The sequence below is a fragment of the Equus przewalskii genome, chromosome 1 (assembly GCF_037783145.1).
Source record: "Equus przewalskii isolate Varuska chromosome 1, EquPr2, whole genome shotgun sequence".
NCBI lineage: Eukaryota > Metazoa > Chordata > Mammalia > Perissodactyla > Equidae > Equus > Equus przewalskii.
Window position 1 is genome coordinate 114770083 of NC_091831.1, and position 24236 is coordinate 114794318.

General features: G+C 37.3%; 1 protein-coding gene across 32 annotated transcripts in view; it reads right to left on the reverse strand.

Annotated features, from left to right (window-relative positions):
• ZFAND6 (zinc finger AN1-type containing 6) overlaps positions 1–24236 on the reverse strand; it is an 80997-nt gene that overhangs the window by 48666 nt on the left and 8095 nt on the right. For 7 of the 32 annotated variants that reach the window (XM_070572835.1, XM_070572830.1, XM_070572715.1 and 4 more), the window contains exon 1: positions 21447–21530. The exons of 17 other annotated variants lie outside the window; for them this stretch is intronic. The gene's annotated coding sequence lies outside the window, so the exon portion shown is untranslated. Of the gene's footprint in view, positions 1–21446; positions 21550–24236 lie in introns of those variants that run through there. 8 more of the 32 variants (XM_070572884.1, XM_070572735.1, XM_070572688.1 and 5 more) reach the window with 4 other exon arrangements.

Genomic DNA, 24236 nt, shown 5'->3' on the forward strand with positions numbered 1-24236 from the left:
CCGAAATGAAAGAGTTCAAACGGCAAACAGAAAAGAAGTTTCTTAGGCAAAACAGTAGTGCATGGAAATAGAAGAATTGGAACCACTATTTTTCTGAAAGTCTCCTTGTAGTAAGCATTGTAAGCACTTTATATACATTTTCAAAATTATCATAGGTTTAAGGGGTTATACTTTTTAGCATTTCATATTTAAAGCATGCAAACAGTACACACCTCTCAAAATCTTGGAGATACACATTTAGCTCATTCAATTTATGGAAAACGTGTGCTTTATAATCAAATGGCAAAGCCAATCCTCACTGACCTCACTCCAGTTTGGATACCACAGCTATAGATGAACTGGTCATATAGGACCAAATGTAGTTGTATAACTAAGGTTCTTTCATATCTGTGACATAAAGTGGAAAAGCTGTGGCAGCTATGGGGAAAAAGAAGAGAAAAAGAATAACTTGAGAAGAGAATAAATCCCTGGCTTCACTCTCTCTGCCTCACTTACTTCCAGAGGGTGAGGACCAATCCACATGAGAATACTGTCAATGCTGTCCTCCTACACTAATAGCAGAGACCAAACAAGCCCTACTTCACGAAGAGGGCTATTTCTCATAAAGAACTGAGAATTTTATAAGTTTTTCCCTGGTTTCTTCCTTTCTTCATAAAATAGGTAACATACGCAACAGGTACACAAATGTTTGACTTCATAGAACAAACTTACAATCTATCAACTATGACTATATTATTCCTTGATGTTCATATTTAGCAGAGAATGAAAACTTCTATGGTTAATCTGGTTTCTTTTCATCCTTTTTCTAAACTTCTAAAAAACCAACTATTATGCAATAAAAGTTTCCACCAAAAAGATGAAACACCCGAGATTGAGGTGACGTCAGCAAAATGGCAGAGTGAGCAGTTTTCGCTGTCTCTCCCCCTTCGAATCTACAACTAATTGGACAGTCATCAGTCAACAAAGGCTATCCACACAGCATCTCAGGACGCCCGAGAGACCTGTGCTGCTATACATCGGAAGGCAGATGGACTTCTCCCTGGGAGAAGGTGGAGATAGGCGAAAACTCTCTGACCCCCGACCCCCAGACAGACTAGTACCAGCAAGAGACTTTCTTCTAGTGGACACACTCACAGCATCGCCACGCACAAAAGGCAGACATGTGTGGGTATTGGTGGAGCAACAGTGGAAACAGGTGACTACAGCCCTACCTAAAACCCCCGCGATTGCCCCTAAGCCCAGGGGGAAAATCCACTGTCCCACATAAGTGGCAGGGAAAGCCTCTACTTGCCATTAGCAGAGAGACCCTGCCCAGCATTCAGAATGCTGGGAGGCTCCCAAAGAGGAGGATCCCAGGCAGGGCAGCAGCCCACCAGCCACCTCTGATTCACAGACTCCGGCTGTGTCCCAGAGGAGGCAAGAGACACCCAGTGTGACTATGTGTGAGGGTGGGGGCGCCTTGGAGTCCCAGTCGCCCTGCTCCATGGTCCAGGGGGAAAATCCATGGTCCTGCACCAGCGGGAGGGAAAGCCTCTACTCGCCATTAGTGGAGAGACCCCGCCCAGCATTCAGAACACCGGGAGGCTCACGGAGAGGAGGATCCCGGGCAGGGCAGAAGCCTGCCAGCCGCCTCTGACTCACAGACTCCGGTTGTGTCCCAGAGTGGGCAAGGGCCACCCAGTGTGACTGTGTGAGGGTGGGGGCACCTTGCAGTCCCACCTGCCCTTCTCTGTGGTCCAGGGGGAAAATCCACTGTCCCACAGCAGCCACAGCAAAAGCCTCCAAAAAGTGGAGTGGCCCTGGCCAGGAATCACAAGGCTTAAAGACCCTGAGGCACAATTAGCAAAGCTGGGTGAGCTAAGCACAGACTGCAGTAGATACCCATAGCTCTGCTGTGGCCCACAGTGGACAAGTGAGATCTTGTGGGCCCTGACAGTGACAAAGCTGTGAATATAGGTGATCCTGTTCCCAGCTGCTGGGAAAGCCCATAACACTGCTGCAGACCCTAAGGTGGGAGCGCGTCTAGGCGGTCTGTGACCAGCAACCTAAGACCCCCTTGCAATTGTCCCCACAGCTGACAAGGGACCTCACAGGACCATTGTGACTATGAGGAAGGGCCCAGGTCCAGGTAGCAACAGCTGACATGGATCCTGGTTGGTGCAGATTAATAAACAGCAACCCTCCCCGCTCTCCAGTAGAAGCAAGTGGAAGCAGTAACTAAACTCTACCTCTATGCAGAGGCACAAATCCACGTCATCAAGCAGTAAGAAAAAATATATTAAATCTCCAGAACAGAAAGAAAATGACAAGTACCCATAAAAGAATCCCAAATACAATGAAATCTACAAGGTAAATGGCAATGAATTCAAAACAGCCATCATTAAAAAACTCAACGAGTTAAAAGAGAATACAGATAGAAAACTCAACGAGGTCAGGAGCTACGTCACAAAAGAGCTTGACAGCATAAAAAAGAACCAATCAGAAATACTGGAGATGAAGAACACAATGGAGGAGATTAAGAAAAATCTGGACTCTCTGAACAGTAGGGTTGATAATATGGAGGACAGAATTAGTAATTTGGAGGACAGGAATATAGACATGCTGCAAACAGAGGAGGAGAGAGAACTAAGACTAAAAAGAAATGAAGAAACACTCCGAGAATTATCTGACTCAATCAGGAGATGCAACCTAAGGATTATAGGTATCCCAGAGGGAGAAGAGAAGGAGAAGGGGGCATAATGCCTGTTCAAAGAAATAATGGCTGAGAACTTTCCAAACCTGGGAAGAGAGATGGAACTCCATGTGACAGAAGTGAATAGATCTCCAAACTTTATCAATGTTAAAAGACCAACCCCAAGGAATATAGTTGTGAAGCTTGCAAAAGTCAATGACAAAGAAAATACTAAGGGCAGCAAGGCAGAAGAAAATAACCTATAAAGGAACCCCATAAGGCTGTCATCAAATTTCTCAGCAGATACCTTACAGGCTAGAAGAGAGCAGAATGACATATCAAAACTGTGAAGGACAAAAACTTGCAGCAAAGAATACTCCATCCAGCGAAAACATCCTTCAAATATAATGGAGAAATAAAACTTTCCCAGATAAACAAAAATTAAGGGAGTTTATTGACACAAGACCCCCTCTACAAGAAATGCTCAGGAAGACAGTCATACCTGAAAAGTCAAAAGGAAAGGGGCTACAAAACCCAGAGCATAGGAGATATGTAGAAAGACAAAATCAGAAAGTTGCAGCTCGCCATCAGAACAGATTGGCAAAACTTAAGTGTAACATTAAAAATAAAAGGAATGGAAACACCAAGAATAAATATAATCTTGTCATTTTAACCACAAACTCACGACACGAGAAGGAAGAAAAAAGAATCTGACAATAACCTAGAAGGGGAAGAGGAAAAGGACGGAACGTCTTAATCTAAAGAAATAAGAGGCTATCAGAAAATGGACTATCTCATCTATGAGATGTTTTATACAAACCACTTGGTAACTACTAAACAAATAACAAGAAGAAAGACACAAATTACAAGTAAGAAGAAAACCGATATAGAAATCTACCTACCTGAATTAGTAGTCCAAAAATCAGGGGACGGGAAACGAAGGAAATGGAAAAGAACCAGAAAACAAGTGATAAACTGGCAGCAGTAGGCCCCCACATTTCAATAATCACTTTAAATGTAAATGGACTGGACACACCAATCAAAAGACACATGGTGGCAGGATGGATTAAAGAACAAGACCCATCAATATGCTGCCTCCAGGAAACACACTTCAGCCCCAAAGACAAACATAGACTCAGAGTGAAAGAACGGAAGACAATACTCTAAGCTAATAATGAACATAAGAAAGCAGGTGTCACCATACTTATATCAGACAAATTAGACTTCAAAGCAAAACAGATAAAGAAAGACAAAGAGGGGCAGTTTATAATGATAAAAGGGACACTTAACCAAGATGACACGACAATTATAAATATATACGCACCCAACACAGGAGCACCACAATTTGTAAAGCAACTATTAACAAAACTAAAAGGTAACATCAACAACAATACAATAATAGTAGGGGACCTCAACACCCAATTAACACCAATGGATAGATCATCCAAACAGAAAGTCAACAAGGAAATTATAGAATTAAATGAAAAACTAGACCAGATGGACTTAATAGATATATATAGAACACTCCATTCAAAAACAGCAGGCTACACATTCTTCTCAAGTGTGCATGGAATATTCTCAAGGATAGACCATATCTTGGGAAACAAAGCAAGCCTCAACAAATTCAAGAGGGTTCAAATAATATCAAGCATCTTTTCTGATCATAATGCTACGAAACTAGAAATCAACTACAAGAATAAAGCTGGGAAAGGGGAAAAAACGTAGAGACTAAACAACATGCTACTGAACAAACAATGTATTATTAAAGAAATTAATGAAGAAATAAAATATTATCTGGACACACATGAAAATGAAAACACGCCATACCAACTCATTTGGGACGCAGCAAAAGCGGTCCTAAGAGGGAAATTCATTGCAATACAGGCTCACTTAAATAAACAAGAAAAATCTCAGATCAGCAATCTCAAACGACACCTAACAGAATTAGAACAAGAAGAACAAACCAAGCTCAAAGTCAGTAGAAGGAGAGAAATAATAAAAATTCGAGCAGAAATAAACGATACTGAAACAAAAAAGACAGTAGAAAGGATCAATGAAACTAAGAGTTGGTTCTTCGAAAAAATAAACAAAATTGACAAACCCTTAGCCAGACTCACCAAGAAAAAAAGAGAGAAGACTCACATAAATAAAATTAGAAATGAGAGAGGAGAAATCACAACAGATACCACAGAAATACAAAGGATCATAAGAATACTATGAAAAACTATACGCCAACAAATTTGACAACCTAGAAGAAATGGACAAATTGTTAGACTCTTACAACCTTCCAAAACTGAAGCAGAAAGAAATAGAGAATCTGAATAAACCAATCACAAGTAAAGAAATCAAAACAGTAATCCAAAACCTCCCAAAAAATAAAAGTCCAGGACCAGACGGCTTCTCTGGAGAATTCTACCAAACATTCAAGGAAGATCTCACACCTATCCTTCTCAAACTATTCCAGAAAATTGAGGAAGAAGGAGCACTCCCTAACACATTCTATGAAGCCAACATCACCCTGATCCCAAAACCTGACAAGGACAACACAAAGAAGGAAAACTACAGGTCAACATCACTGATGAACATAGATGCAAAAATCCTCAACAAAATTCTGGCAAATTGAATACAGCAATACATCAAAAAGATTATACACCATGATCAAGTGGGATTTATACCAGGGACAGAGGGATGGTTCAACATCCGCAAGTCAATCAACCTGATACACTACATTAACAAAACGACAAACAAAAACCACATGATCATCTCAATAGATGCAGAGAAAGCATTCGACAAGCTCCAACAGCCATTAATGATAAAAACCCTCAATAAAATGGGTATAGAAGGAAAGTACCTCAACATAACAAAGGCCATATATGACAAACCCACAGCCAACATCATACTCAACGGACAAAAACTGAAAGCCATCCCTCTGACAACAGGAACAAGACAAGGGTGCTCACTTTCACCACTCTTATTCAACATAGTACTGGAGGTGGTGGCCAGAGCAATTCAGCAGGAAAAAGAAATAAAAGGAATCTAAATAGGCAATGAAGAAGTAAAACTCTCAATGTTTGCAGATGACATGATCTTATATATAGAAAACCCCAAAAAACCCATATGAAAACTATTAGAAATAATAAACAGCTACAGTAAAGTTGCAGAGTATAAAATCAACATACATAAATCAGTAGCATTTCTATACGCTAACAATGAACTAACAGAAATAGAACTCAAGAACTCAATCCCATTCACAATCACAAGAAAAACAATAAAATACTTTGGGATAAATTTAACCAAGGAAGTGAAAGATTTATACAACGAAACTACATGACTTTCCTGAAAGAAATTGATGGCGACATAAAGAGATAAAAAGACATTCCATGCACATGGATTGGAAGAATAAACATAGTTAAAATGTCCATACTACCTAAAGCAATCTACAGATTCAACACTATTCCAATCAGAATCCCAATGACATTCTTTACAGAAATTGAACAAAGAATCCTAAAATTCACATGGGGCAACAAAAGACCCCGAATTGCTAAAGCAATCCTGAGAAAGAAGACCAAAGCCAGAGGCATCACAATCCCTGACTTCAAAGCATACTACAAAGCTACGGTAGTCAAAACAGCATGGTACTGGTACAAAAACAGGTGCACAGATCAATGGAACAGAATTGAAAGCCCAGAAATAAAACCACACCTCTATGGACAGCTAATCTTTGACAAAGGAGCTGAGGGCCTACAATGGAGAAAAGAAAGTCTCTTCAACAAACAGTGCTGGGAAAACTGTTCAGCCACATATAAAAGAATGAAAATTGACCATTCTTTTTCACCATTCACAAAAATAAACTCAAAATGGATCAAAGATCTAAAGATTAGGCCTGAAACAATAAGTCTTCTAGAAGAGAATATAGGCAGTACACTCTTTGACATCAGTCTCCAAAGAATCTTTTCGGACACCACAACTCCTCAGATGAGGGAACCAATAGAAAGAATAAACAAATGGGACTTCATTAGACTAAAGAGCTTCTTCAAGGCAAGGGAAAACAGGATTGAAACAATAAAACAACGCACTAATTGGGAAAAGATATTTACAAGCTATTTATCTGACAAAGGGTTAATCTCCATAATACACAAAGAACTCACACAAATCAACAACAAAAAATCAAACAGCCCGATCAAAAAATGGGCAGGGGATATGAACAGACATTTCTCCAAAGAAGATATAAGGATGGCCAATAGACACATGAAAAGATGCTCACCATCACTAATCATCAGGGAAATGCAAATCAAAACTACACTAAGATATCACCTTACACCTGTTAGAATGGCAAAAATAACCAAAACAAAAAGTGACAAATGTTGGAGAGGTTGTGGAGAAAAAGGAACCCTCATACACTGTTGGTGGAAATGCAAACTGGTGCAGCCACTATGGAAAACAGTATGGAGATTTCTCAAAGTTATAAATAGAAATACCTCGAGACCCAGCCATCCCACTACTGGGTCTCTATCCAAAGAAGCTGAAACCAGCAATTCCAAAAGTCCCATGTACCCCTATGTTCACTGCAGCATTATTTACTATAGCCAAGACATGGAAGCAAGCTAAATGCTCATCAACTGATGATTGGATAAAGAAAATATGTATATATACACAATGGAATACTACTCAGCCATAAAAAAAGACAAAATCATCCCATTCACAACAACATGGATGGACCTTGAAGGCATTATGTTAAGTGAAATAAGCCAGACAGAGAAAGACGAACTCTGTATGACTCCACTCATAGGTGGAAGTTACACATAGAGACAAAGAGAATTGATTGGTGGTTACCAGCGGAAAGGGGGGGTTGCGGGGAGGGCACAAAGGGTGAAGTGGTGCACCTACAACATGACTAACAATAAAGTACAACTGAAATTTCACAAGGTTGTAAACTATCATAATCTTAATAAAAAGTTAAAAAAAAAAGAAGATGAAATACCGTTCAGAATACACATTCTGAGTAGGCAAATGCAAATTATGAAATAATTAGACCTCCTGGGATTATGATCACTTAAAAATGCTCAGCTATGGCTAACACCTTATAGAAACTCTAAGGTACAACTGTTTTCCTACCTACATTCTGTGTACTTTGAACATTCCTTAATACCTTTTCATCTCTTCTATTCTAACCATTTCAGAAGCTATGTCTAAAAAATGACAGATAATATACAAAATATTTTACCTGCAGTATAAAATAATTCTACATCTTATCAATAAACACTCAGTTTCCTCTCCCTCTGCTAAAAAAAACCTGTCACCTGGATTCACTTAACTCTAAGATTTCTGATTAGTATGAAATATGTGTGTCTTCCTTAAGTTATTTATATATATTTTTTGTTTTGTTTTAAGATGGACCATAAACTGGAAATCAAATGACCACAACCACCAAGCTAAGATATTGTTCTTTCCCTACTAATAAACACCTTGAATCTTTCTTATTTTAAGAGTTGAGGTACTGAAAATACAAAACAGCTTCTATTCTAATCTGTGAACTGAATAATCACTGCAAATGATTTGGTCTGAACTTGAGAAATAAGCTTTCTTCATTATCAGAGAGTAAAATTTTAAATTCAAGATTTCTATCGTCTCTTGATATTAATCGTCACAGTGAGGTATTAAATATATGTGTTGAAAATTGAGATCTGTTTCTTATTTGAGACAATGAAGAACAAACCAAGGATACTGACAATAAATCAGCAGTCCTCTGTGCTATTTTTCTCTAAAATATTTCACTCTTGATTTTCGTGGGAAGTAATCTCATTTTGTGAAAGCAATCGGACAATGGGTCCTGATAACCCATTTCCTACGAAGGGATATTCAATTATCCTGAGAAAATTATCAAAATTATTAGAAAAATAAAATATAGCTTCAAGTTTAGTCATAGACAAAATAGCAACATCTAGATTCATCAGAGATTCTTGTGATGCTCCCTTATCATTTACACTTTCTCTAGTTTCACATCCATCCTCTTTGTCCCATTCTCTGATTAAAAAAATCACCTAATAGGTTACTATACACATCTTACTGACTGAAAAGACAATATAATACTAATGAAATCTTACTTTGCAAGCATCTCCTGAACAGATTTCCAATAACTATGTGTGTACTAAACTCACTTTCCTACATGTTCCTGACCAATAAGCCTAAACACTGTAGGTCTCTTAAAATGGTTTAGGCTTAAATAGACTTAAAGAGAAGCAGAGTGCTATTAATACTGTCAAGACCTGAATTCAAATTCCAGCTCTGTTTCTTACCAGCTGGGTAACCTTGAACCTCCAATGCCACCACTTTACTGCCAAAGTAAATACTCAGGCAAATTGCATGATCAGACCACTGTTAGATCAATAAACCAATGGCTCTCCATTACTAGGAGAGTATGTTCTGTTGGCCTGCCTATCCAGCCTCATTCTCCTGCCATTCTTCCTCATGGGGGCCTTGAAGCTCTAAGCTTCTACACTGTTAATCATCTCCTTACATATGCTTTCTCTCCAGCTATAAGGCCTACCCTATCCACACCCCTTTTACTCAATCTGGTTAACTTTTAGTATCTTCTAATCATAGTGCAACCACTTTTTCCTCTATAAAGACTTTTCTGACTCACTCTTTGCTATGAAAATTGGTCTTGGGGCCAGCCCCATGGCCAAGCGGTTAAGTTCATGTGCTCTGCTTCCAGTGGCCCAGGCTTTCGCTGGTTCGGATCCTGGGCGGGGACATGGCACCCCTCGTCAGGCCACGTTGAGGCAGCATCCCATGTACCACAACTAGAAGGACCTACAACTAAAAATTCACAACTATGTGCTGGGGAGATTTGGGAAGAAAAAAGCAGGAAAAAAAAAAGAGGATCGGCAACAGTTGTTAGCTCAGGTGCCAATCTTTGGGGGAAAAAAAACAAAACTGGTCTCTTTTGAGGAGTTGGCCCTGTGGCCTAGTGGTTAACTTCACACACACTGCTTCGGCAGCCCAGGTTCACAGGTTCAGATCTCGGACGTGGACCTACGCCACTTATCAGCCGTGCTGTGGCAGCAACCCACATACAAAATAGAGGAAGACTGGCGCAGATGTTAGCTCAGGGCGAGTCTTCTTCAGCAAAAAAACAAAACAAAACAAAATTGGTCTCTTTTTTCCTTCTATCACTAAACATTTTAATTCTCTGTGTATGTTTCTCCAAGATACCCTAAGTTCCTGGCATAGCACCTATGAATTTGGTGAATATTTATCTGCGGAATTTGTTATTGTGGATAACACCACCAACAGCTCACAGGGACAGCAGGTTAAAAATAACATATGTAAAGAAGAAAACATGGTACATAGCAGGTGCTCAGTCTACCTTCATTTTTATCTACTTCATATCCAGTTCAGAGGAGTTTTTATAAAACCAAATTAAAGGAGGCCAAGATAGACCAATTGATTAATAAATTTCTATGAAGCAATTCTGATTCTGTGCTCACAGGAAATCAAAGAACCAGAAGATGCAGACTCAGAAAGGGGAGGTGGAGGCATGGTCCAATGCTCACAAAGCCCCTAGAGAACAGGGACTCTATGAATTCCTATCATTTAACACTCACTGAAATAAGAATGAATAATCCTTGCTGTATTCCTCTGTCAATCTCTCTTACCTTTCCCAGGAAGTTATGTGAAGGTGATCTTAGGATCACAAACCCAAGATTCAAGAACGTTAGTAAAATTACTTAGATTACCATGGAGCTTCAAAAACAATCCTGGCAGTCTCCCTGCCTTGAACTTCTCTCTCTCTCTAATAAGCAAATCTCAATGGCAAGACCATGCTCTGGTGTCAGACTCCCCAATTTGAATAAAGGCTCTGCGCCACTTAACCAGCTGTTTGTCTTCTGCCAAGTGGTCTAACCTCTCTCTGCCTCAGTATCATCATGTGTGAAACAGGGACAATAACAACACCCATTTCATGGTATTGTTGTGAGGACTTTAAAAGTTAATGTGGGAATAGAGGGTAACCTCCTCAAGTTGATAAAGAACATCTACAAAAATGCTACAGCTAACATCATTCTTAATGGTGAGAAACTTGAAGCTTTCCCACAAAGATCAGGAACAAGGAAAGGACGTCCCCTCTCACCACTCCTTCTCAACATCATTCTGCACTAGCTAACGCAGTAAGAAAAGAAACAAAAATAGAAGGTATACAGATTGAGAAGGAAGAAATAAAATTGTCTTTCTTCACAGATAACCTCATTGTCTATGTAGAAAATCCAAAAGAATCAAGCAAAAAACTCATGGAACTAATACATGATGATAGCAAAGTTGCAGGATATAAGGTTAACAAACAAAAGTCAAATGCTTTCCTATATACCAGCAATGAACAAGTGGAATTTGAAATTAAAAACATAATACCATTTATGTTAGCATCCAAAAAATGAAATACTTAGGTATAAATCTAACAAAATGTATACAATCTATAGGAAGAAAACTACAAAACTATGATAAACAAAATCAAAAAGGAACTAAACAAATAGAGAGATATGCCATGTTCGTGGACGGGAAGATTCAATATTATCAAGAAGTCAGTTCTTCCAAAATTAATCTATAGATGCAATGCAATCCCAATCAAAATCCCAGTGGCTATCAAAAAACTGATTCTAAAGTTTATATGGAAAGGCAAAAGGCTCAGAATAGCTAACATAATAATGAAGAAGAAGAAGAGAGTTGGAGGACTGACACTATCTGACTCTAAGGTCTAGCATGAAGTACAGTAATCGAGACCGTGTCATACTGGCAAAACAAAAGATAAACAGATTAATGGAACAGAATAGAAAACCCAGAAATAAAGCCATATAAATACAATCAACTGATTTTTGACAAAGAAGCAAAGGCAACACAATGCAGCAAAGACAGTCTTTTCAACAAATGGTGTTGGAAAAACTAGGAAAAACTAGACATCTACATGCAAACGAATGAATCTAGACACAGACCTTACACCTTTCACAAAAGTTTACAAAAAATGGATCATAGACCTAAATATAAAACACAAAATTATAAAACTCCTAGAAGATAACATAGGAGAAAACCAAAATAACCTTGGGTATAGCAATCACTTTTTAGATACAACACCAAAGGCTGATCCATGAAAGAAATAATTTATCAGTGGGACTTCATTAAAATTAACCACTTTTGCTCGTGAAAGGCAACATCAGGAGAATGAGAAGACAAGCCACACACTGTAAGAAAATATTTTCAAAAGACACATCTGATAAAAGATCCAAAATACACAAAAACTCTTAAAACTCAACAAAAAAATACAATCCGATGAAAAAGTAGACTTAAACACCTCACCAAAGAAGAGACATAGATGACAAATAAACACTTAAAAAAGTGTTCTATATCATATGTCATCAGGGAAATGCAAACTAAAACAACAGTGAGATACCACTAGACACCTATGAAAATGTTGAAAATCTGGAACACACTCAACATGAAATGCTGGCAAGGATTCACTGCTGGTGGGAATGCAGAATGACACAGCCACTTGGGAAGAGAGTTGGTGGGACTCTTATTTTGTGAACAAGCAATCATAGTCCTTAGTATTTACCCAAAAGTATTTGCACATGGATGTTTACAGCAGCCTTATTCCAACTGATAAAACTCTGGAGCAACTAAGATGTCTTTCAGTAGGTGAATGGATTAACTAACTGTGTCAGACAATGGAATATTAAGCACTAAAAAGAAAGCCATGAAGGGCCAGCCCCAAGGCATAGTGGTTAAGTCTGGTGTGCTCCACTTTGGTAGCCCAGGTTCATTGGTTTGGATCTCGGGCGTGGACCTACATCACTCGTCAAGCCATTCTGTGGTAGTGACCCACACACAAAATAGAGGAAGACTGGCACAGACGTTAGTTCAGGGCTGATCTTCCTCATGCAAAGAAAGAGGAAGACTGGGAATAGATGTTCGCCCAGAGCAAACCTTCCTCACCAAAAAAGAAAAAGAAAGCCATGAAAAGACACAGAGGAACCGTAAACGCATATTATTAAGTGAAAAAGCTACATACTGTTTGATTCCAACTACATGACACTCTATTAAAAAGGCAAAACTATGGAGACAGTAATAAGATCAGTGGTTGTTAGGGGCTGAGGAGGAGAGGGCAGGGATGAACAGGAGGGATACAGAGAATTTTAGGACAGTGAAAATACTCTGTATGATACTATAACGATGGATACATTTCATTATACATTTTCCCACAACTACGGAATGTACAATATCAAGAGTGAACCCTTAATGTAAACTATTGACTTCAGGTGATAGGAAATCTCTGTACCTTCCTCTTAATTTTGCTGTGAACCTAAAACTGACCTAAGAAAACTGTCTTTAAAAAAGTAGTCAATGTGTCTGATACAGTGTTCAATACATGAGCTGCAAATATGAAATTAATCTTCCTAACACTGTAGTCAGCCAGCCCTAGTGGCCTAGTGGTTAAGATTCGGTGCTCTCACCACCATGGCCTGGGTTCATTTCCCAGTCAGGGAACTATACCACTGTCTTTTGGTTGTCATACTGTGGTGGCTGCATGTTGCTGTGATGCTGAAAGCTATGCCACAGCTATTTCAAATACCAGCAGGGTCACCTGTGGTGGACAGGTTTCGGCAGAGCTCCCAGACTAGGAAGAAGGACCTGACCATCACTTCTAGAAAAACTAGCCATGCAAACCTATGAATAGCAGAGGAGCACTGTCTGACATAGTGCTGGAAGGTGAAAGGATGACACAAAAAGACTGGGCAGGGTTCAGCTCTGTTGTACATAGGGTCACTAGGAGTCACAACTGACAGCACTAACAACAAAACACACTGTTGTCACCACTTCTCTGCAATAGTTCATCGCTGCTCACAATCACACCATTCCCACATCCAGAGTATCCCTCACCACCTCAAGAATCCCAGGAAGTAGGAGTTTACTGGACAAGTGGGAAATTATACGGCATCTGCTGAACCAGGAAAACTTCAGTGGGAGCATCTAGAGTCCCTCTCTTTATTACTCTTTCCACTTTACCGTTTCAGGATTGTCCCTTTTCAGGTGAATAGAATAAAGCTTTTGCCATTCATACATACACACACACACACACACACACTCTTACATAAATAAGGCTCTCTGTCACCAGGGCAGTCCCAAACATCTTTAATCTTCAAAGGATGTCTCAGATTTTTCTTTTTCCAATTTCCTGATTATCCTAGCTTACAGTGATCTTTCTCCCTGCAAAGCTTCTACAGCCATCACTTATAACAAACTGCAATTTGGCACTCAGTGATATATAATACTGACTTACAGGAAAGGAAATTACTCATATCCCTCAACTTAACCAAACAGTAAGTGAACTTTCTTTAGAAAAGGACCAGTCTTTCAGCACTTTGCAAACTCACCTGACTAGGTGACTAGGCCTGACTATCTGACTAGCCTCTATGCACACAGCTCAGTAAGAAATTTGCTAATTGAAACAATTATTTTAGCAAGTAATGAGATCTTTTCAGTGTAGGTTTTCACTTTAAATAATCTGCCAAGAATAACTTTTCCTACTAAAAGTGAATCTATTTTATTAAGTTCTATAGCTACTAAGACTTGGTATTCATTGAGAAATAGATACACTATATCTTAAACAATTACCTAAAAATTTACAAGCAGTTGTAACCATAGGGCCATTTAGAGCCAGTTCAAACAGACCCCATCACTTATCAACAAAGTGATTAAAGACTGTCCTTCAGAAAAACTGCAAAGTCATGTAGCCACGGCATGGGCAAAAGAAGATATTGTGACCTGAAATGACCATGGAACCCAAGATCCTCCTTCTCACAGAACCCAAGGAGAGGACACAACCAGAACTTGAAAGTTGGATTCTTATCAGAAGCGAGAAGTCCCTCATTCAGGAAGATGTGGTGTTAAAATTCCTTTCCCACCTCATCAAAAGTGTTTAGAATCCCATCATAAAACTGTAGAACCTCATCATAAATGTTTAGAATCTTGTCATAAATGTTTAAAACCTTATCATAAACGTTTGAAGCCCACCAATCAAAACCTGTCCCGTCAGCATTTCCACGTGCCAGCCTATTCTCCCTACCTCTTAAATTTTGCTCCAAATCCTGAATCAGGCCGACAGATCTGAGAGCACACGGCCCTGTCTCCCTGCACATGGATCTTGCAGAATAAAGCTGATTTCTCCCCCAAAAGCTGATGCCATAATTAATTGGTTTTTTATTTATGTGCATCAGGCAAGAGAACCCCAATTTTGTGCGGTAACAGTGATTGTACATTCTATTTATCAAAGGTAAGAAACAGATTCTTTTCAAATTATATTATTTCATTATTATAATATAAACATTATTATAACATTCAGAATCTAATAAATGAACCATTATTTTCCTTTTTTTTTAAAGACTGGCACCTGAGCTAACAACTGTTGCCAATCTTTTTTTTTTTCCCCCTGCTTTTTCTCCCCAAATCCCCCCAGTACACAGTTGTATACTTTTAGTTGTGGGTCCTTCTAGTTGTGGCATCAGCATGGCCTGAGGAGTGGTACCATGTCCGGGCCCATTATCCGAACCAGCAAAACCCCAGGCCGCTAAAGCGGCAGCGCAAAGGTAACCACTCGACCACAGGGCCCCTGCATTTTTATTATTTTAAAATACAGCAAAGATTATTTTGGACAGAATATGCCAAATTAAAACCTTTGAGAGTAGTATGGCATTTCCTGCCTCTAAAAAACTTCAATGGTAAAACAAAACAAATCTTCTGTTTTTATAATGGGTAACCAAGAATCTTTATTAAAAGTTTATAATTACATTAATTCTCAACTATAGTTAAGACTTCAACCCTTTTAAAGAAACGAATATTTACCTAAATTTTCAAAAGTTCTATCCATTTGATCTTTTTAACACCAAGTTGCTTTCAAAGCTATAGATGAAAAAGCTTCCCTTTTTTTGGTCAAATGAAGGTCCTTTTGCCTTAAAAATACGTGGGGGGAGGGGTTTGGGGGGGCTGGCCCTGTGGTCAAGTGGTTAAGTTCTTGCACTCCGCCCAGGGTTTCGCTGGTTCAGACCCTGGGTGCAGACCTAGCATCGCTCATCAAGCCATGCTGAGGTGGCTGGCATCCCACATAGCAGAACTAGAAGGACCTACAATAGAATATACAACTATGTACTGAGGGGCTTTAGGGAGAAGAAGAAAAAAGAAAAGAAGAAGATCGGCAACAGTGTTAGCTCAGGTGCCGATCTTAAAAAAAAAAAAAAAATTGGAGGGGGATAGTAGAGAGAGATAGAAAAGAAATGAAAATGGTTCCAAATGAACTGTTTTTCAGTTTACCTCAATCTTTTTAGTGAGATTAGCTGCAGTAGTATTTAAAATTTTATGACATAATATTTGATGCAAAAGAATATATGTAGCCTATTTCTCTACCTGTAAGTTACTCAGTAGCTTATTTGACTTATGTTCACAGGTAGATGTTTTATACACCTGGATGCAAAAATGAACACAAGGTCCAGGCAAATAGCTACTTACGGAGGTCATCTGCATTTCAAACAGCTCAGATAAAGTGCTTTCACACTTTGCCTAATCTTTCTCTTACAGAGCTTGGTTCAAGCTTTCATTAAATGTGAGGAATTCAACAGCTCTGAATTCAAAACTAATCACATATTTTAAACTACCTTTATTTTTCCTATGTTTCATTCTTTTATTGTCTTATATTCTGGGGATGCTAAACATCATATCTTTTTTGCAGTGTTCCAAAAAATTGTCTGAAATGCTTTTTAAAAAATGTTTTCCTTAAAGCACTTTCAGACTTAGGCAACAAGTTTTGAGTATGCCCTAGAAAGAGGAACTGCAAATAGTTGGTTAGAGGATGAAATGAAGTGGTGTGGGGAAAAAAAGGATGGAGTTAAGTAAGCAGAGGCCAGCTTAGGAAGGCACATAGTCAGTGGTTAAGAGACAGGACTTGGTCTGGCAAACTTCAGTTCAAATTTTGCTAGTCATTTACCAGCTAAGGCAACCTTGGACAAATTAGGTAGCCTTTCCAAATTGTCTCACTTATTTAAATGAAGGTTAACAACACTTACTTCTTCAAGTTGTTTGGGGGCTACCTTGGACAATTTTTAGCACAGAATTAGCTAGAATTATTATTCATCCTCCGTAGTTAAGAAAGTTCAAAGGGCAACAAGGAATTACTCAAGAATTTTAAACAGAGAAAGACACACATGACTGCATAGTGAAGAAAGTATTACAGAGCTAAAACTGGAAGAGAAGATCAGTTAGGAGGCTGTTCTAGTAATCTAAATGATAAACCACAGTGAGGTCTGTGTTAAGATGGTGAGGGAAAAAAATGGATGGATTCCTGAGATATTACAGATTTAAAATTGACAGGAAGTTGTGACTAACTGAAGGTGAAGGAGAATAAGAATCAGAATGACACCCGGTTCTGGCTAGGATTGTAGTACCACCCACTACTGTGACAGGAGGGAAAAAAGGATTTGAGGGATACTGGTTGAGAGGACAAAATAAGCAGTTAAGTTTAGCTTTGTTAAGTTTAACAGAGGTATGAAAGAAACATTTGTGAGCTGGATGAATATGGGTCTCAAGTGCAAACAAGAGATCTGGATTTAAGATAGGCATCTTAGAAACACTAATGTATATCAGATGTTAACTGAAGATATGGGATTGCAGACTACACAAGAAGTATAGAGTGAGAAGAGTGTTAAGGTCAGAATCCAACAAAATTCCAATAATTAACGGCTGTAAAAAGAAAATATTTGCAAAGGACAGAGATCACAAGTAGGAGGAAGCCCACATAGGATCATCAAACTCATGAGAAGAGTTTCAAGAAGGAAAGTGCTAAATTTTGTTGAGAAATCAAGTAAGTACTCACAAAAATTCACGAGGGGGGAGGAAAGGGGCGGGGGAACTACCCAGGGTGCTCATATTGGGGAGGAAAAAAAATGATATAAAGAGAGAGATGGATCTGCTCCCTTCCACCAAAACACTACTGGGGCCGGCCCGGTGGCGCAGCAGTTAAGTGCACACGTTTCACTTTGGCAGCCCCGGGGTTCGCCGGTTCGGATCCTGAGTTCGGACATGGCACCACTTGGCAAGCCAGGCTGCGGTAAGCGTCCCACACATAAAGTAGAGGAAGATGGGCAAGGATGTTAGCTCAGGGCCAGTCTTCCTCAGCAAAAAATAAAAACATTACTAACCATAAAAATGTTTCGAGTTCATTTTCCTAATGACATCCACACACAGAAAATCAGATTCACTCGAACAGGTTCATAGACACATCAGTAAATAAGCACTTCCTATGTTACCAAGAAAGAAATTAACTCCTAAAACATTTACCTACTTTCATAAAAATGCCATAGAGGAGAAACATTACAAAACTGTAAAGTCCTCCTATTATACAGAATAAAGAGACGTTATAAATACTAAGCCACTGATTCTAGGTTCTTTAAAGTTTCACCGACTTACTGCCCATTAAAATTTTTCTTTATGTTATTAGAACAAAAAAAACCCCCACTGCATTCCCCTTGAATGGAGACTAACAATAGAGATTTTGAATGCACATTTAATAGCCCCTCTAGATCACTTTTTTCTCCATTCCAAAAGATTAAAATAGAGCTATCACTATTTCTATCTTGCCTCAGTATTAGGTCCTTTCAAGAGTTTTCTTCTCCCTCTAGAAAACAGGTTTCTACACTCCAAGTGAAACCAATGTACTAAAAGGATACTTCCCAGTTTTGCCAACCAGAGACCAGTACAGCGGAGATACATGGAGAAATGACTAAAGGTTACTGTTTCCCAAAATTCTAGCGTTCCCAGAGTACTAGACAAGTAGGTAAACCTTTACTTTGGGTATCCATTAAAATGTAATCTACAGCCAAACTTGAAATGACTTTCACCAAAAGTGTTATATTTAAAATTATCTTCACCTTTACCTGGTAGCAATAAAGATTAATCTGTTAAGAAAATTAAATACATCTTCTTAAATTCAAAACATAGAAATATTCATGATATAAATATTTAAGCACCAACTCAAATCTTAAATACTCAAGTGAAACTCAAAACAACTGTTCTATTCATGAAGAAAGGTATTTGTATAAATTCTGACACATCTAGCAAATATAAATGCATATAAAATGTATTTCATAAGAATTATTTCACTAATTAAAAGTGAGGAGCTCTAAGTTTTTCTCTTCTAAATGTTAAGAATATCAAAGTATCTGGAAAAATCAAACTCTTTAGCCACGACAAACAAAATACACACACACAAACCTTTCCCATGAAACAAACACAATGGCCAACATGCCAACATTAGCTCTGAAAGTTAGATATTAAGTTATCAGTAAATTGAAATAAAAATTTACAGAAAATAAGTTCAATTATTTAAAATGCAAAATGAACTAGACTATTTAATTCGAGATTATACAGCTCAACTAACGGGTGCATCAATGAGTTAGAGCCTACCCATCACTTACCTGTTTAAATTTAAATTAATATTTTTAATTATCTTGAATTTTGCTTTAAAACAATTTAAGTTTATTCTGCAATACTAGTTACCAAGTTCATAACCTGAACAGTTACAGCCTATTCCATTTAACAGACTAGCTGGTAAAAGTATACATAATCACCAGTTATTGCCAAACAAGGAATGCTCTCCAAGACAAACAGAAACAACACAGGGCTAGTACCATTACATGTGTGTACAGTCATCTTCTGACCTTTAACTGAAAACCTATGAAATACTGGAACAGCGCTGCTATACCATTTTAAAACCTAGATCTATACATACTAATTCTGTTTCTATATTGTATAAAAAAAATCAGAAATGCACATATAGTGACAAAGACTATTCATACCTGTTCAGAGACAAGTATTGTTAACCGGCACTACTCCAGCCCCCTCTCTGAAAATGTTTCTGATATACTTTCTTGGGAGAAAATACTTCTTCTGATATGTGCTTACCAGAAGCAACATGTACCGAGGAAAGCTGGCCTGAACAATGCCAATGCAAAATCTTAAGCCCTGTACTTACTGATAGCAATACATATAACAAGTAAAATACTCAACAAAGATCTAATTGCTCACTTAAGTGGGTAAATATTTTCCCAATTCCCTTCAGCTTTTTTAATGATCAGAAAATGGATTTAGATCCATCTACATCTTGAAAAATGGAATTTAAGATAGACTATTAGTTTAGGCAAAAACTAATCAATAAGTTAGAGAGCTTCAGAGCTACACTTTAATAGAACATTTCAGGGACTACCCATTAGAGAAATTTTGAAGCACGTCCTGCTGGTAGCAATATAAATTGGTATAACCTTTTTGAAAAGTAATTTTGCCACTGAAGTGTTCATATCCTTTGATTGAGATAAACCCAGTCCACGGGATTTTTCCAAAAGAAATAAATCTTTAAAAAAAAAAGAGGGAAATATTTTAAAATTTACACACACAGGTCTGTTCAATACAATATCATTGAAAATGATGAAAAATTAGAAACAATCTAATTGTAAAACAGGCAAAAGACTAGGCAAATCAAGGTCCCACTAACGTAGGACAATTATATAGCAATGGAAATTAAAATAATTTTAACAACAGATGATATAGTTTAGTGAAAAAAATGCACTTGTTTACTATTATGGGAAAAATACAAGAATATGGTAAGGTATAGAAATGAAGAGGAAAAAATGTTAAGACCACAACACAATGATCTTCTTGTAGGTATACGCGTGACTTTTCTTGACTTTATTATTATTATTATAGTATTGTTTAAGCAATAGATAAAGCAGAATAGCATTAATTCAAGAACTTTCGCATGATCTGGAAGAAGTAGCACAGCAAATGCAAATATACTAGCTGAAATGCTTAGCTGGCATTTGGGTTGATTATTCAAATAAACTTTTATACCTTAATTTCTATAAAATCTAAGAGCAACAATATAAAGAAAACAGTCTCTAAAGAAAACTTCTGGTACAGAAACATACTACAATTATTTCATAAGTAGAAACGCTGACAGATTCAGATTTTTTTTTAAGTTTTGGTAGCCTACTTATAGCTCTTAAAAATATAAATCCATTCTTATTTCCTGTTTCAAAAGGGTGTTACTTATCTCCACCTTTGAAAGAAAAGAAGTTTGAATGAAGAAAGCAGTTTTTACCTTGCTTTATATAAAATGAATCAATGATCTTTTGAAAAACAAACCTAAAATTATGAGCATATTAAAAATGCCAATATATTGCTAAATTTAAAATACAGTTAAGTGAAAAAGGGGGTGTGATGGGAGTAAAAAAGAAAATTAAACAGCTGGCATTTCAAGTCTTTAAAAAGGATAAATTTAAGCCCACCACATTTAATCTATCTTTTAGCAACTTAGTAACATCGTAAGTTTAAGGAAAATGACATATCAAATAGATCTTCTCAAGATGTCATTTATAAAAACTGACAAATGACTGCTCAAATGTCCAATCCAAAAGAAAAGCCTGTTACTGGAGATGATTTTGATTCAAACATGTTTTAATGACACTGAAATTCTGGTCTAAAAATAATGATAAAAGAAAGTCAAGTTTGATTCTCTGAACACCTATTTCCTGTCCAAACAGCCCTTTTGTTCTGCTTCTCTGCTTAATTTTAATGTTCAGTTTGCATCAGAAAATAGCAACAATGACAAAATCTGGCATACACAGAAGCATAAAGGAGCAAAAGTGTAAAATAAAGAATCATTAAAAGATTAGAACAAAAATCCTACCAACAAAACCTCCACAATTTTCTGTTTGCTTCACCTCAGATTAACTTCACTTGGAGCTGTACTCCCAAGCAACCAAACCTGAATACCAAGCTCCTCCTTCTCCAATTCTAGTGGCTCAACAGTAAAATCTCCTCCCAGTTAGTGAAATTGATAATTGTGATTGGATACAGCTAATATCCATTATTTTAAAGAACTTTTCCTTGCTAGCAGGTTAGGTTAAACACACTAAACTCCCCCTGGATAAGCTGGTTTCTTAAAGAAACAGTAGGTAATGTGTCAGTTTTCCCATCATATACTATTTGCTTACTCTTTTGTCTAGGTAGAAAAGAAAGAAACTAACACCACTGAAAATCTCACAGAAGCTTTAATTTGCAGTTCAGTGACCAACAGTTTAAAATACAAGGCTTTTAACCTAAGTCATTTAATATTTTTACAGAGCTCTGAAAGTGAAGCTATGCTTTATAAAGACTCCTTTTTCAATAGAGTTCATGGTTTGCCTGAAAATTTTAAAACAGCAACAGAAAAGCCATTGCAAAATTTTGCTAAGAGGAACAAAACAATATTTTCTCTAAGACTTAAAGACCATAACTTAAGTGAAAATAGATAGCACTAAAATACAGAAAATTTTAGTATAAACGCAGAAAATTCATTTCTAAGCTATCAAATTCACTGATAACACGCTCTCAGTAATCACAAGAACAGAGTAAAATTTTCAATGACATTTAAGATTGATTTTTCTACTTAAAAATGAAGAAAAAACGAGGCAGAAATTATTTCTATACCCCCTCATTTATAGGTTTGATGTTGTGTTTTGCCAAGGTTAATGCTTATCCATTGCAAATGGTCATCTATAATACAAAAAGGCAACTTGTTCTGAAGACGGTATCTCCAGATATAAAGTTTAGAATGGTTTAAGTTTTATTTTATTTTTAAATTATTGTTCTTTTTCAAAAGAAGGGTAGACACTATTTTTCACCCTACTTCACAGTATTAAGGTGGTATGGGCACCCCAAGGTGTAGGTGTATACTCCTCTTAAAATGCTAAATTACATTATATGTTATTTTCACTACAGAGATTCTAAAGAAATACCATATAGGCACTTGGATTTCTAAACCAACTGTATACATTATTAAGTTTCCTATATTTTGCTACATGCTTAATTAGAACCGCTTATGTCTTAGTAGCTTGGCCCATCAAATATTACTATGACATTAATTATTATCTGATTGAATAGCATTAACTTGTTCAGTAATTTTCACCTCTACCAAAAATTTTGACTGATTCATAAAAATAAATTAAAAATTAAAGAAAATTAGCGTGGCTTCGTCTTAAAATATATTTTCAACAAGTTTATATAAAGAGTTTTAAATTTAAATTTACAGTTTTCGAAGTTCAAAATCGTGTAAGCATTTTTCCTCAAAGGAAATTCATGTATTACAACAACACAAAGCCAAAAACTTGTTTTGAATACAAAGAGAAGTCTTTGTAAGAAACTGAAAATTCACATAATTGCAACTAGACATGAATATGGAGTAACACCCTGCAGAAGTCCAAACAGCTGCATAATCTATTATGCCTTTTAAGTGGACAAACTGAAAGAGCCAATTCACAGTCTAGTCCCAAGATCCTTTGCAAGGATTCACTGCTTTGAACACCCAGTACTTCCCGAGTCAAGTTCAGGTTTTCTCCCACTATGTAGACACACTTGCAAAAAAAGAGGAGTAGGAGCAAAGAAGAGAAAGAATACATAATTTTCATTACAGCCTAAAACTTGAAAAAACAGGCTTTAGATGGCCAAATTTTCCCTAACAGGGTTATGGAAAAAGAAATGGTAAACATTCTCATCTTAAAATTTGGCAAACATAAAATCAGTAGCTATGAGAACCAAATAAACCTTTGCTCTCACATCAATTTTTCACTTCAAAATTAATTATTTGTATAAAACAGACACATATTACATTCACTAACACCAAGACCACTCTCAACTTATAACTAAAAGAAAACAGAGATATGGACTCAGCTATTACAGATTGTTCCAAGATCTCCAGAACCTACCTCAAAGAACTTCAAGGTGATAAATATCATTTTATGTGGCTCACAGGTTCAAATTAAGGGTATTTTATCCCACTTCTAAATCAGTTGCAGAAGAAACAGCAAAAATAAATAAAAGGAAAGCAATACCACAACCGAGATTATTTGAAAACAATATTGCTTCACAGGAACAAGGAGTCTGCAAAGGCTCCAAGCTCCCTGATTGCATGTGACAATATCACTTTTTGAACATCAAGTATTCAAAGGATGTGTTGTACATTCTTTGACAGAGCTCAGAGGTTTTCTCAAACTATGAACTAAAAACAATTCAGAAGAGAATAAGCCACTAAACAACAACTTGGTCTCACTTCAGTTTTGATTAAAAAGACCTTATATAATAAGAACACTTACACTATTAGAAATAACTTTTGGTACGTACAGAGCAGGGTGAAAACTTCCTTATAATTTTAAAGGACTGAGAATAGCTCAAACTAGTCTTTCTACAACAGAAGTTTATCCTTCGCATTAGCCCTGGGCACTACAGCCCTGGGTTTATGCTGCAGCTGATGAAAGAACCACCCTGACACTAGCAAAACATGACTGCGGTCACTAAGGATCAAGTCAGAAAATCACCACCTAACGGAGAAAAAAAATAATTAAAAAAAATATTTCCCTGACAAATACACATCACCTACAAAAGTGAGTTATGTATTTGAGTTTGCAACTTCTGATGTGTATCTTTTAAACCATTAGGGGAA